This window comes from Emydura macquarii, unplaced genomic scaffold, assembly GCF_026122565.2.
Source record: "Emydura macquarii macquarii isolate MOO-44397 ecotype Brisbane River unplaced genomic scaffold, CSIRO-AGI_Emac_v2 contig_3343, whole genome shotgun sequence".
NCBI lineage: Eukaryota > Metazoa > Chordata > Testudines > Chelidae > Emydura > Emydura macquarii.
In genome coordinates this window covers 7,963,908-7,977,812 of record NW_027133480.1, presented here as the reverse complement: position 1 = coordinate 7,977,812, position 13,905 = coordinate 7,963,908, and the positions used below count along the sequence as shown (strand labels likewise).

Below are 13,905 nucleotides of genomic sequence, written 5' to 3'. Positions count from 1 at the left end.
TAGAGGCGCTGGAAATCCGAATCTGAACCCGGGAACACATTCCTATTTTGCAAATGATCTGAGATAAATCAGATTGCCAAATCCAAACTGCCCCCAAAACAGACTTCTGGAGGTTGAACTGATCTCTAATTAAATTTTTCTTGTTGTTATGAAAACTAAATGAGAATGTCCTGTACACGTGAGCACAAGTGAGCTTCAGTAATGCCTTGCTCATTTGCTTTCAAAAGAGAAAATTCTCTTTCTTTCACTACATCATAGTATTAATGCTAGTGGAAACTTAAACTGACTATGTTTAACCATTTTTCACTTGACCTTTGCCACCTATGAAAGACTCTGGGTACACAAAATTTAAAAATTAATCTAAAATTTAAACATTTTAAAAACCTGCCTGGAACTCCTGGATTTGTACTCAGGCAGCTCGCTCATGCTACCCTCATGCTATTTTTAGTGAGAAAGGCTTCTGCTTACTCAAGTTAGGAAGCATGCTCCCAGCTGCAGGGTAGATGTACTCTAAGAAACGTGTCCTGTTTTTGTATATTCTCTTTTGTACTACACTGTCTGACCCTTCCCCCACCACACCTTGCTTAAGTACTACTTTCTGTGGTCAGGTCTACATTGCATCTGGGAGCGTGCTTCCCATCTTTGGTAGACAGACACAGGCTAGCTGTGTTCATACTATCGTGCTAAAAACAACAGCGTACCTGGGAGTAGCACCAGCAGTGGCTCAGGTTAGCCACACGAGTATGTACCTTAGGGGACCATGTGGGTTTGTAGTCCGACGGTTAGCCCGACTTGCCACCTGTGCCACTCTTGGCTACACTGCTATTTTCAGCATGTTAGCTTGTGCAGAGCTTGCGTGTCTCTCTACCTGAGCTGGGAAGCATGCTCCCAGCTGCAGTCCAGATATTCCCTCTAAGGTTCTATTGCCACTGGCATAGTGGAGGTGACCCTGGACCAACTCATTCCCCCTGTGAGGATGAGTTGCTTCAGGTACAAAGGTCTCCTTATCCTCTATGGCTTTCCTGGCAGCTGCTGTTACTATTCTGAGTAAGCTGAAAGTAGCCCAAGTCTGGTGTGCCCCTGAATAGTGCTCCTGTGAGCCATATTCCATAGACACGTACATGTTCCCAGGCTGGGATTTACAGAGGTCTTCAAAATAACAACCAGAATATTTGCCAAATCCAATCTTAAAATCATTCAGTCTTTCAGAGAGAGAGAGAGAGAGAGAGAAAAAATGTATACAGAAAGACAGTGGGCTGGTATAGTGTATGTTATTTTAAAATCCTTATCATTGAGTTTTACAGTGTCCTTTTAAGCTAACAATGGAGATTAAAGTCATGTGGGAGAAGACCTACATTAAAGCAGCTTCTACACTAAATATAGCTCCCTAATCCTTTGCTAAAAAAGCTGGAACTAAAACATTAAAAGGCAGTAGAAATCTTTCCTGATTCCATCCCCTCTCTAAGCAGCTCATTACAATTACAAACTATAAAACTAGGAGTACTCATTAGAAATAGAAAATGTCTAAAATATTTTAAGTTGCTGAGTAGTCACCTTATTGGCTCATCACTCATGTTCATGTTACTACAAAGAACATTATTCCCAAGAATGCAAATCAAGCAAAGAATTCACCAGTTGTCATCCCTGAATCTTTTCACCAGATGGCAGCAGGAAGACAACACAATTAAATAGGAAATGAGAGCCGAATGTTGAACCAATGGGAGGCCTAACTGCTGGGTTTAATTTTGTTTAGAGAGTCTTGAGTGATTTCAAGACAGACCAAAAGTAAGAGGTGGAAGTCACTAATTAAATCAAAGGAGAATGTCTCTGTCTTTATTCTTCTGTTTTCATTGCTGTGGATTACTCTTTCCTCCTCCTCCCTCTGTATTCTCCACTTCTCTGATGTTGTGTTCTCTTGTTTCTCACCCTATCTTGTTGACCATTCCTTTATCATCTACTACAGTGGTTCCTCATCTTCCTTCCCCAGCTGTTGGAATGTCTCATGGTTCAGTCATCTAACCTCTCCTCTTTCTGGATGACCCCATCCACTCCTGTTATTTCCACCACCTCCTTTGCACGGATGATATACCCTATTATAGCTCTCTACCTCTAACTTCTCCTCTCAGTCCATTCTCACATCTCCCAATTCACCTCATACATCTCATCTCGGATATTGATCCGCCATCTCAAGTCTTTCAAAAACTTATCTTTCTTCTTTATTCCTCTTCCTTCTGTATCTCCAGGAAAACCTACACTGTTTCACATCTCCCAGGCTTTTCACCTTCTCTCCCAAATTTCCAAACTAACTTCTCCATACTGTCTCTTATTATATCCTATCATTTCTTCTTCTTTAATATTAACAAAAATCACTCTTTCCTCACTCTCTCCACTGCTAAAATCATTTTCCATGCATTGGTGATGTCTCACAATTCACTATGGCAACCTTCTCCTCTCTGGCTTCCCTGCTTCTCATCTCTTTCCCTTCTAATCCACCAAAAATGCCACTGCTAGAGTCCTCTTCCACCACTCTACTTGCAGCATACAGGCAACCCCACTTACCTGGCTTCCTGAAGTCAGATAACCTCCTCATCCCACCTAATCTTCCCTCAACTACATTGCTGATCTCATTCCCGCTACCACATCTGACACTCCCCATCCTCCTCTCACTTACATGCTGCATCCTATGAATGGAATAGTCTTTTTGTCCATCAGGAACCTTTTCTCTTCTTCAGATCCTTCCATTAAAATCTTCTTCCTCCAGGAATGCTTCCTATTTCATTCTCTCACCAGTAAATCCCCACATCCAACATATATACGTGCCTGAATTATTGTCTTGCTTTGATTTGTGTCTCCTTAGATTGTAAATTCTTCAGAACACGGACCGTGCCTTAATTTACAGTGTGTTTGTAAAGCACCATGTCTGCGTAGGGTGCTATATAAGTCAAGTTTAAGAAATACAGACCCAAATATTTTGATGGGCTCAATGAACTAAGGCAAAATATCTCCATTAGCTCACAAAGCTGCTGTGGAGGTCTGCCTTTTGGCTGCGTATAAATACCACAGACAAATCCTAAATGGAACATCTTCAGTTAAGCAGTAAAGGAGCATTTTTAGATTATATCTTCATTTCTATCTTATGGTTCCACCCAATATTGTGCGAATTTTGACCAAGCAGAACCACAAAGACGCCTTCCACCAAATGCAACTGCTATTTTTTAAACTCTAAATCATGTGGAATCTTTGTTAAAATAACAGGATATATGCACTGTGCATCACAGCTCCCTTCAATTAAATACCATTTTGACCTTTTCCTGGAATTCTGAGTCGAACCAAAACTGGCTCTTTTTATGCTGAGTTTCCACTTGAAGTCTATTTATGTCATGCTGGTTACAGTATTGGTCAGGATCATAAAGGAAAGCAGTAAGCTTGCAAACACATGGATACCACATGAGTTGGTAAGGTCTTGAAAACAAGCAGCTTTTCAAAATGAACATAAAAGTAGACTCTCTTCTTCCCACTAGCCCCGTTTCTTTTTTTAGAAAAAGCTAATATAACAGCCAAGAGAAAGTGAACAAAATATTTTGCAAAAGCATGTAATCAGAGTAAATGTAAAACAACTTTTTAAAAAAGATCTTAAGAAATGCTGGAGAAAGAATCAAGTAAAAAACATAAGATATGAAATGAGTCCATTTAACAACCTGGAATATTTTGTTCAGTTTCATCCAATGTGGAATGGAGGGAAGTAGGTAAATTATAGCTAAAAATAAACTCCATTGTCTGCTAACTAATAGCTTCATTTTTAAAGAAATAAAAATAAAGTCTTGAATCAGTATGTAAAAACTCACTGAGCGCCAGCCTGAGAATGAGCACAGATGAGAAAGGGCAGTATGACTTTATGTGGTGTTTGAAAAGAAGGTCAGAATTTTTTTTTGTGTTTATGTGTTGGCCTCTTAAAATATTTCTGAACATCCTATGTGGGTTAAAGGATTACCCAAGTCCTGTTCTGGTGAGATTAACTGCCATTGGTACTCCAAGTTTTCCTGGAATTACACAATAAAATTAGCCCCGTTAAAATCCTATATTCCCAAGAATGAGATCCCAGGTATTATGGTACATCTTTAAAGCTTACTGTCTCCACTCACAACCTATTTTCAATACCGTAATTGTACATTTCAGTTTTTGGGGTTTTTTTTTTTTTTTCCCTTATATTTGCTCATTTTACAATATTTTTATTGAAAACCCTCCTCTCAAATTTTGCCTCACTGTAGTTATCAGTTTTAACCCAAGCCTGTTGAATAGGTACATAAATGTGATCATTATGGTTATTATTTTACTAAAACTAATAAGGTTAGAATTAAGATATTTAATCATCTAGTATCTTTAAATATTTGTTTGAAATCCCTTGAAATTTTTATTACAGGTTATATTTGATAAAAATAAAAAACACACTTATCTCCCAATGAACTTGTGCTCTCATTGTCCCTCTTTACATATTGATCCATATAGGTCATGGTACAGAGAAGCCCACAACAAATAGCAGCAATTAACATGGCATGCTGTACCAACATTACAATAACAGCTGACAAACAAAAGGATGATAATCTGTGCACTATGTTCAAGTGTTTGTGTGCCAGATTTCAAAGTGAATGGAGACAAAACAGTAAGGTTAAAAGAGAAAAATATACTTAAGTCTATAGGAAGCTTTTCTACACAAGTGTATCAACTTCTGAGCTTTCATTTAAAAATTAATACTAGGTCTCTAGCCCTTATGTTTGCAAATATAACTTTCCATACGTAAACAGACTGTAAATCAATCCAGTACTTTTGCTGCTCACAGCTTTCCCAAACTGCAGCTTAGTAGAAACTGAAGAGTCATGTCATTTTCCACTGCTGCTATCATGCCCTGCAGGCATGGTAAGAGAACCAGGTCAGTTTTACTTTGCTACCGCTTGCAGATAAAAACAACAGTAGAATCAGACACTGGAGCTATTCTCAAGAGGACACCACTTAAAACAGAGATTGGAAAAGGAGTAGAAGAAACATCACTTCTCAGCCGCCAACCAGCTGGTGAAGAGAATAGAGTAACAACATCACACCTCCCCACTCTGACACTTGTGGAAGGTGGAAGGGTGAAAACAAGAAAAGGTTAAAATACAAGGATTAAAAAAAGGAAGCAACAGTAAAATATTGCAATTGAAAAGACAATTAGGGACACCAACTTCATCCTAGCTTCTACATTTGAATATTCACAGGGCCCTCATGAATTCCGCTGGCACATAAAGGAACAAAGAATCTGCCTAAACACATTATTCAAAGAAAAAATACAAACCACTCATTAGCAATGGAAAATTACATTTTCTGTGACAAGTTTTATACCATTGCCATATACTATGCACATAGTACTTGCATGTGAGGCTTCTGTTTTTCAGGGTTTATTAATTTCATTTTTCGGGGTTTACTTTTAGCATTTTTTGAGTTTTATGTAGAGATTCAAAATCAGGTGTTTTTTTTCCAGAGTCTTCTCTGTATGTACTACAGTAAGTAATCCCTTTGTAATGTTCCCAAGTACACTTTAACATATTACTGTTCCAAACAGAACTATGCTGAAGCATGCTAGGGAACCTTTAATGGGCACCAACTGGGTCGACATGGGCCAATTAATGTACAACACACTTGTATGCTTAAAAATCACACCCCCACAGTCTACTTTACAGCTCCATTTAGTAGGTCCTTAGATACAAATAACCTTTTCTCGTGTTTATCCAATAAACACTGGAAAAACACCAATTTCTTTCATTTTCTTTTTTTTCTTTTAAATAAAAAATCTGAAGCCTGACATGCAGTTAATGAAGGACATTTCAGAAACAGCCACTATTATGAATCTATCAATCATACAGGCAATTACTTCTTTGGAAAAGTCTATGAATCACATACAGAGATACATAAATTTGCCACAGAAAATTTATGCATGAAAATTCATAATTATGAAAGGCAAAAACTGTCTCAGGAAAAAAAAAAAGAGTAATGATGCAGCTTTAGAGGAAATACCAAACCCTTTTATAATTCCGAACTTCCATATTATGCTATCTGTTCCTGCAAAGACAATTCTTTGTCAATTTAACCCATAATCCCATTTATTCTTTTGTTTCCATCAGCCTTCCTGTCCTGTTTTTTAAAAAGGTAGTTCATGATTTTGTAAAGGCATGCTATTTATCAACACTCTAATTCAGCAAATTATTTAAGAACATGCTACGTCTTTCTCTTGATGCCAATTAAATGTAAGCATGTACCTATAGTTAAGCATAGGCTTAAATGTCATACAGGACTGGCTGGACTACTGAATCAACAATGAAGAAATGAATTTTTTAAGGTCTATGCCAATGTCAGAATCTCTTCAGGCTTGGAACCATTTTATCTGAATTTATACTGCAGCACTTTTCATGCCAGAACATCCAAGGGCTTTGCATCATTAATTGAACCTCACAACACCTCTACATACTCCTCATTTTACAAGTTTGTAGAGCGGATCACAGAGAAGTGCCACTACTAGGGAAGTGTGGGTATGAGTGAAATTAAAACAAACTGAGTCCTGACCTGCAGTCATCTGATCAAATGATTAAACACAAGCATCTTAATGCCAATTAGGATGTAGATTTGATGCTGCTGATTTCCAACCAGCTGGCCAAAAACCCACACAAACAGTGAGTATTCAGAACCAAAAACAAATGTAAATAAACACAGCATCATCAAGCCAGGGTTTTTAGCACCATGCATTTAGTGCTATAAGATATCTTGGAAAAATCACTATAATTAATTAATGTGCTTACAGCTTTCTCCTAAATTTAGGATTCGAAACTGAACTCCTTCCTATGCTATACTATAGGATTTACAAAGCTAGCACTTTCTAACAGGCTTTCAAATCACAGTTATTTATAGTTTACGCTTGCCAAAAACTTAAAAGAAAATAATTAAACATCTGCAATGTATGAGTGCAGCTATTTATTTACATTTTCAATTAGCAAAAGACATTCTCATGCCCCTCTCTCTTTCACTGGTGACTGTATTAACGAAAAGTAAAACTGTTAATTACCCAGTACAAAACTTTAGTAATTAATGTAACTGCATATGGCTCTTCAACAAAGATTTGAAAACGTAAATATTCAGCTGTCAGAATCCATTGTCACACTGTCTTGCATAATCCATGTTATGTGCACTGTCGTAAGTCTAAAATGAAGGATAGTGACAAGAATATTGTCAAGGCACATACCTTCGTAAAGAAAAATAAATAAAACAATCCATTCCCAGTCATGTTAGTAGTAATCCTGTTCTCTTTCTTACCATGAATTCGACTAATTTTTCACATAAACATTAATAAACACAAAACATTAATACCTTTTCTAAGCATGTTCCTCTCTTAGTCATCCATTGTTGTCCAATCAAAACTGCAGAAAACTACCAGTTACTAATAACCTTTGATGATGCTCAACTTTTATTTTTATTCTCATACCAGCTTAAAAAGGTCAACCTCCTGAAGATATCAGTGATTTTGCCTTATTAGAAACAATTATTTTCTTGCACTTTAGGTCACACAAACATGAAGTGATATATTTGTCAGTGTTTCAGAAATTGTTTTAGATGTATGGAAAATTATTCTGAATGGAATTATTCAACCTATCTCACTTATGGCACTGAGTTTTTTTCCAGTCAAATATAGATAGAGTGCTGTGATTTCTCTAAAGTTTGTATTTTCTGTGTTATGGACCACTGTATATCAGACTATTTTATACATAGCTCTTTAACTAACCGATAAATAAAAATAGATTTTTAAATGACAGGTTTTAAAAATGCACATAACTAATTATTTACAGTTGTGTGTGTGTATGCATACACAGAGGCACAATAACCACAGTAATATGCACATGCTCATTCTCTCTCCACAAGTCCTCCTCCTTCTCTTGAGAATTTTTTATATAAAATCATAAAACCAGAACAACTTAGTGATTCTCATCTTTGTCCGCAATCTAACTCAGTAAGGAAACCTAGCCAAATATAATTCTAGTACAGTAATTGCCAGTGTATATTTCCTAAAATTCTACTTACCAGAGACTTATGAATTGGATCCAAAAATCTCATGAATCTTAACTTTATCCCTACCCTAGTGAATACCTAATGTGTTTCCAATTTAACTTCCATTTTATCCAAATCATACTGACAGATTTAAAGATCTTGGCTTCTCTGACTAACCAATGTATTAAGAGTATTAGCAACAACTGTTTAATCCATTACCTTGTATTAACAACACTACACACACTAATAATTAGCAAGGAGCAAGAATAAATGATGATCTTTCAGGCACGAATTTGAATCCATTAAGATCCTGCAATTTCTTTACTGTAGTTTTTTATTATTTTGTTTTTCAGTTTTGGAAGGCTAAGGGGTAGTTGACGTGATATTGAGAAATATAGTGTAAATAAAACTGATATACTCTCTCTCTCTTGATAGGAGGGTAGATAAAACAAAGCTCTGAAAAATCTTTTTAAAATAACTTTGGTATTTATGATCTGTCCATAAGAATTCCCTCTAGACTGGATATTAGAATACGTAGTCCTAAGCCAAAAGCAACTTCTTTAAAAGCGTATATGATCCAAAAAAGTTTGACTTTCAGATATAGTTTGGTAAGTTAAATTTAACAAGCAGTCTACACATGCTAATAACTGATGACATCAAGGAAGCTGAGGCGCTTAATGCCTATTTTTCTTCAGTCCTCATTAAAAAGGTTAATAATGACCAGATACTCAACACAATTAATACTGATAATTGGGGGAAAGAATGCAAGCCAAAATAGTGAAATAACAGGTTAAATAATATTTAGATAAGTTACATTTATTCAAGTCAGCAGGGACTGATGGAATTCATCCTAGGGTACTCAAAGCACTAGCTGAAGCAGTCATGAAGAACTAAGCAGAAAGTTACCATATACATCAGAGCAATCTCTTACCAATTACTTGAGGCCAAGTTCTGCTTTACATTATACACAAGTAATTTGATTTATACGTGTGGACTTGCCTCTGTACAGAACTACATTGAGTTCACGGTGACTCTGCACAGGTGTAGGAGTTCCCGTGCAGACTGTATAGCAGAATCAGGAATTTTATTGTCTACAACAGAGTAGCATGAGCATTACTGAGAGCAGATTCTCATTACTGACTTTTTCAATCTGGTAAGAAAACTGTTCTCAAAATACTGTACTTTGAAAGGGTGTGTAAGAAAAATCACACTTGCTATTCCAGAACTAAGCTCTCTCTAAATTGGCCTTTTTTGATTCCAAAGCTTTTAATCTAAAATGTCACTTATTTAATTCACATTTTCATGTGTAATCTACAAATAAGAATCTCTGTGACTTACAAAACCACTTACATTAATACCAGCTAGCATTCTGAACATGAAATGCAGAATTAACAGCAAGATACAGGCAGCATTGTTCACCAAAACTTGGTAAAATAATCCATTAAGACCTGTACAATGTTCTGTTGTAGGAGAAAGAACAAGCCCTCGGGCAGGTCTATGCTGCCGGCAAAATTCGGCGGCAGTTGACAGGAGTTATGCAAGCTACACAGAGTAGCTTGCATATCTCCCGTCGACTTCATAACCGCCATTTAGTGCGCTGTCTCCACTGTGCTGTGCCAATGGGAAAGCATTCCCGTCGATGCAGCACTACGCTTTTTGAGGAGGTGATTTTATTAGATCGACTTCTGGATCGATTGAGTATGTCTTCACTGCCGCTCAATCAGACCAGAAAAATTGATCTGACAGCGGCAAATTTACCGCCATCAGTATGTACATAGCCTCTGCTGGTATTGGTGGTGAAACATCCTTAAATACACGTGTGTGTGTAGATTTGGCCAAGGACACTATTTTCTTGGTGAGAATGAAATACATTTTTGTTAGTGTTCAGATTAAGGTAGTATGTTCATTTATGGAGGAAATTAAAATTAATGTATAGCTCACACAATTACTATTCTTTTTGAACTCCAGTAGCACTCAAAATGTAGTAGGTGTTGTTATGTGCATAAAAAGAAGACACAGTTGTGCCCACAATCTTGTAAACATTTATTCATGTGCTTAACTTTAAATTATGGGGACTATTCATGTGCCTAAATTAAGTACATAGTCAATATTTTCAGGATCAAGTCCTAAGAAGATATGAACACATGAAGGATGTAGGAGAGGGATACAATCAAAACCCAAATCTTTACATGAATATTTTATTAAATAAATACAATTTTGTAACTATACATTATTTAATAAACACATCAACTATGCCTGGCTTCTTCAATCTATCCATTATTAGTGGACTACTATATTATAGGAGTCACAGAAATAGAATATCTGGAAAAGAGATTTGTAGGAAAAGGTGGACTTTACAGATCAGGTGAACGTTTTATGGAACAACAATAAAGGTAGTAAAAGGACAAGTCACACTGTAGATCTTCATTCACTAGAAATGTTTTGCACAAAACCAGTTTTCTGTACAGTACACTGTGCAGATAGATGCATCTTTTTCAGAGGAGATTAAAAAGGTTTGCTATTCTCTGCTTGCAAGCTGACATTTTCACACATCTTTCAATTTCAGGGTTGTACCCAAAATGCAGCTGCTAAACTATGTTCAGATGGAACTAGTGGAGCTCACAAAATCTGGATGTCAGTTCTTGACATTTCATAATAACATCATAAATCAGAACACTTAGTACAACCACTAAACTCTCTGAGGCAATGGAGCTTGTGTTTTACTAAAACTAAAACATCTCCATGTGTTTTAGCTGTGCTGCCATAAGCTTCAATCACCGTTAAACCTTGCTGACAAAAACGCAACACTGGGAAGGTGCAAGAAGAATTACAAATGTTAAAAAGCATGAGGACAGTCAGCAGCATTCTATAATGATTGAAATAGTGTTTATTTAAAATTTTCCATTTCTTGCAAATAATCTGTAATAAAAGAGTTAGAACTTCACCACACCTAGAAAATAGATTTATGTAAAAGATCTTTGAGATCGTCCAAGTCCTCCCCCCCCTTCGCAAAAAATGTTTTAATTTTTAATTTCTTTTTAATTTCTTTCTCTTCTACAAATGAAATTTTAGTTAGTACTCTGGGAAGGTAGTTAAGATTCTTTCAAGTATAAAACTATCTTCTTGGAGGTAAAGTACTCTCTCCCCATCTTCAGTTGTAACCTCAAATATTGAGATGGAAAACCTGAGGGTGTCTACATAGCAGCCTGGAGCATACATCCCACCATGGGTAAACAGAAACATGCTAGGATAGTATTCAACTGTCTACCTGCTGCTGCGTAGACATACCCTAAAAGGCACTCTCCAGAAGAAGATGCTCACGATCTTCCCATTCATCTCTGCTTTAATCGCTAACAACCAAATTAATACACTAAAATTTACAGCAATCTTTACATCACTGATGTATTAGATTTACCCTACAACAGTAGGTCTTGCACAGTGCAGTATAATGAAGTCAGTCACACAGCAGACAGAAATACCTCGTCACCAACCAAAATCAAAGAGATTTAACAGCTAACTCTAGTCCTCTTTGTTTGACTGGGGCTGCATATGATAAATTGTCAAAAAGTGAACCAGAAATTATATATCATCAGTCAGGTTTTTTATGTGCAAAGGGCCATATCCAGGAAGGTGCTGAGCACCCGGAAACTCAAAGTTGAGAAGGCTCAGCACTTTCCAGATATAGCCTTTTGTGCCTAATAGTATAATCATACCATTACTTGTGTCATATTTAGACCTCCTCTCTAGTCAATACAGATCATAAATCAGATTTTGTTGATAAGGTTTTTCACTAGAACACATTTCCATATATAGATGATTTTCTAAATAAAGTATGTTGGGAAAAATACTAAAATGAAAATTAAAAGTATTCTGCTCAACTTAATGACTGATAGCTCAGAGAATTTTTACTTACGCAAGTGAAGTAGAATAATAATGTAATTGGGAAAAAACAATCTTGCTATTTGTGTGTTTACTTTTCATGGAAGACTTTTGGATTCCCTGGTGCTGGCCAACTTTATAGAAAGCTGGACAGCAAGAGAGAGACACTTAGGTTTTTTACTCAAACGCTACATGTAAGATTGAAGTCATAATGTGCACATAACACATTCAGAGGCAAGCCTGAGGCTTTTCACGACAGTGTCTCTTTCCTTTGTTTGAAATATCTAAATACTGTATTTTTTTTTAAAAAGTATAAATACGATCTGGATCTGGCATGGACATTTAATGCATGGCCTGCGGAATAAAACCAGAAATATTATGAACCTAAAAATTGGTTTTAAATTCTCCAAATCTCTATTTGCATATGCAAATCCTATTGACTTCAGTGGGACTTTGCATGTGAGTAAAGGTCATCGTGTGGGTCCCTTTGGAGGATCAGGGCCTCAGACGTCTAGCTACTAGCATCACATGTATATTCATATTCATGTATTGGTTCAAATAGATACACCTTTAAACTATGTACCAGAAAAAATATCTTTAAAAGAGTGAATTTATACAAGCAAAGGTTTTTAGATTTTTAGAAGAGAAAAGAATATGTTATAAAATAAAATTTGGGGGGCGTTTGGGGGTGGGGCAGATAAGCAATACATCAAAGAGATGTGTTATCAGCTCTGATTTGCATAAAAACATTTACTTAATTTGATAGGATTATTATAGGGTGTATTAGGAGGCAAGATTTACAACAATTTCAGAATATACAGAAAAGTTCATTAACTGCAATGAGCATGAACTGCAGTGTAGCTAATGATGAATTCAATACATAAACAATTTGATGAAAAAGAATGCCATTATGTAATTACTTGGTTTAGTTCACATAGAAAGAGCAGCTAGTATCGTAAGCTGCTTCTCCTCTCAAAGAGGGGTCAAACTTTCCAGCACAATATATAGGTTTAATATCCTCTGGGCAAGAATTTAAAATTGTGAAGCAGTTTAAATAATTGGATATTTATGGACATCTTTTCATTCACCTAAATCTTTCTACTCTATCTTAGTGAAACAAATACATACAAATTTCCTAATGCTACAGAAATAAAGCTGTTCTTTTTAACTTCTCTATTTTGCTAATTTGAGATGTCACAGAAGCTACAAAAATCAGGCAAAAAAACCCCAGCAATTTAACCTAGTAAATAATGACATTTATTGCCTCTCACCATTTTCTGTTTGTTTTTGAAGATTGCTAACTAAACAAGCTTTTATTGCAGCTGTGTTTTATGTACATTCTGTAACCTGTTGTAGATAAAAGCCTGATCAATTAGCATACATTCATCACTGTTGACCTATTAATAGCACTGATCATAGTCCTGGAGCAGTTGGCTCACCTGATCATAGATGAGGACTGCAAACACAGCCACAAGAATAAAGATGGTATTGATACTAACAAGAGCTGACTGGAACATTTTTTTAAAGAGTTCATTTTTATCAAAAATTCCAAAAACCTATCTTTTTTTCATCTTCAAAACCAACATAGTGATTCCAGAGTACAGCCTCCTCGTCAGATGGACAGTCAGTTTTTATTTAATCCATGCTCAGGGAACCAATGGGAATTCGACCTGAGTAAAGACTGAGGGCCATATAGTATGTTCTCAGCCTGACCAAAAAACAAGTGGAGGGGAAGAAACTAAACCAAAAATTCAATACGTCTTATAGAAAGTCGCTGATTTTACTCATCCTTCCATCGGATTCATGGCGCTGCTGAGGGTACTGAGAAAGCAGAGAGGCTGAGAAGACCAGCAAAAGTAATAGTAGCAAGGAAGCTATAGCCACCTGGAGGTCCTGGCTCTGAGAATTCCTGGCCAGACGTGCACACAGACTTTACATCAAAGCATTAGGCCAATACTG

At 36.4% G+C, this 13,905-nt stretch overlaps 1 protein-coding gene across 4 annotated transcripts in view; it reads right to left on the bottom strand.

The window, feature by feature from the left end:
- Nucleotides 1-13,905, bottom strand: part of INPP5A (inositol polyphosphate-5-phosphatase A) — a 372,135-nt gene that overhangs the window by 293,423 nt on the left and 64,807 nt on the right. The gene's annotated exons all lie outside the window — the stretch shown is intronic.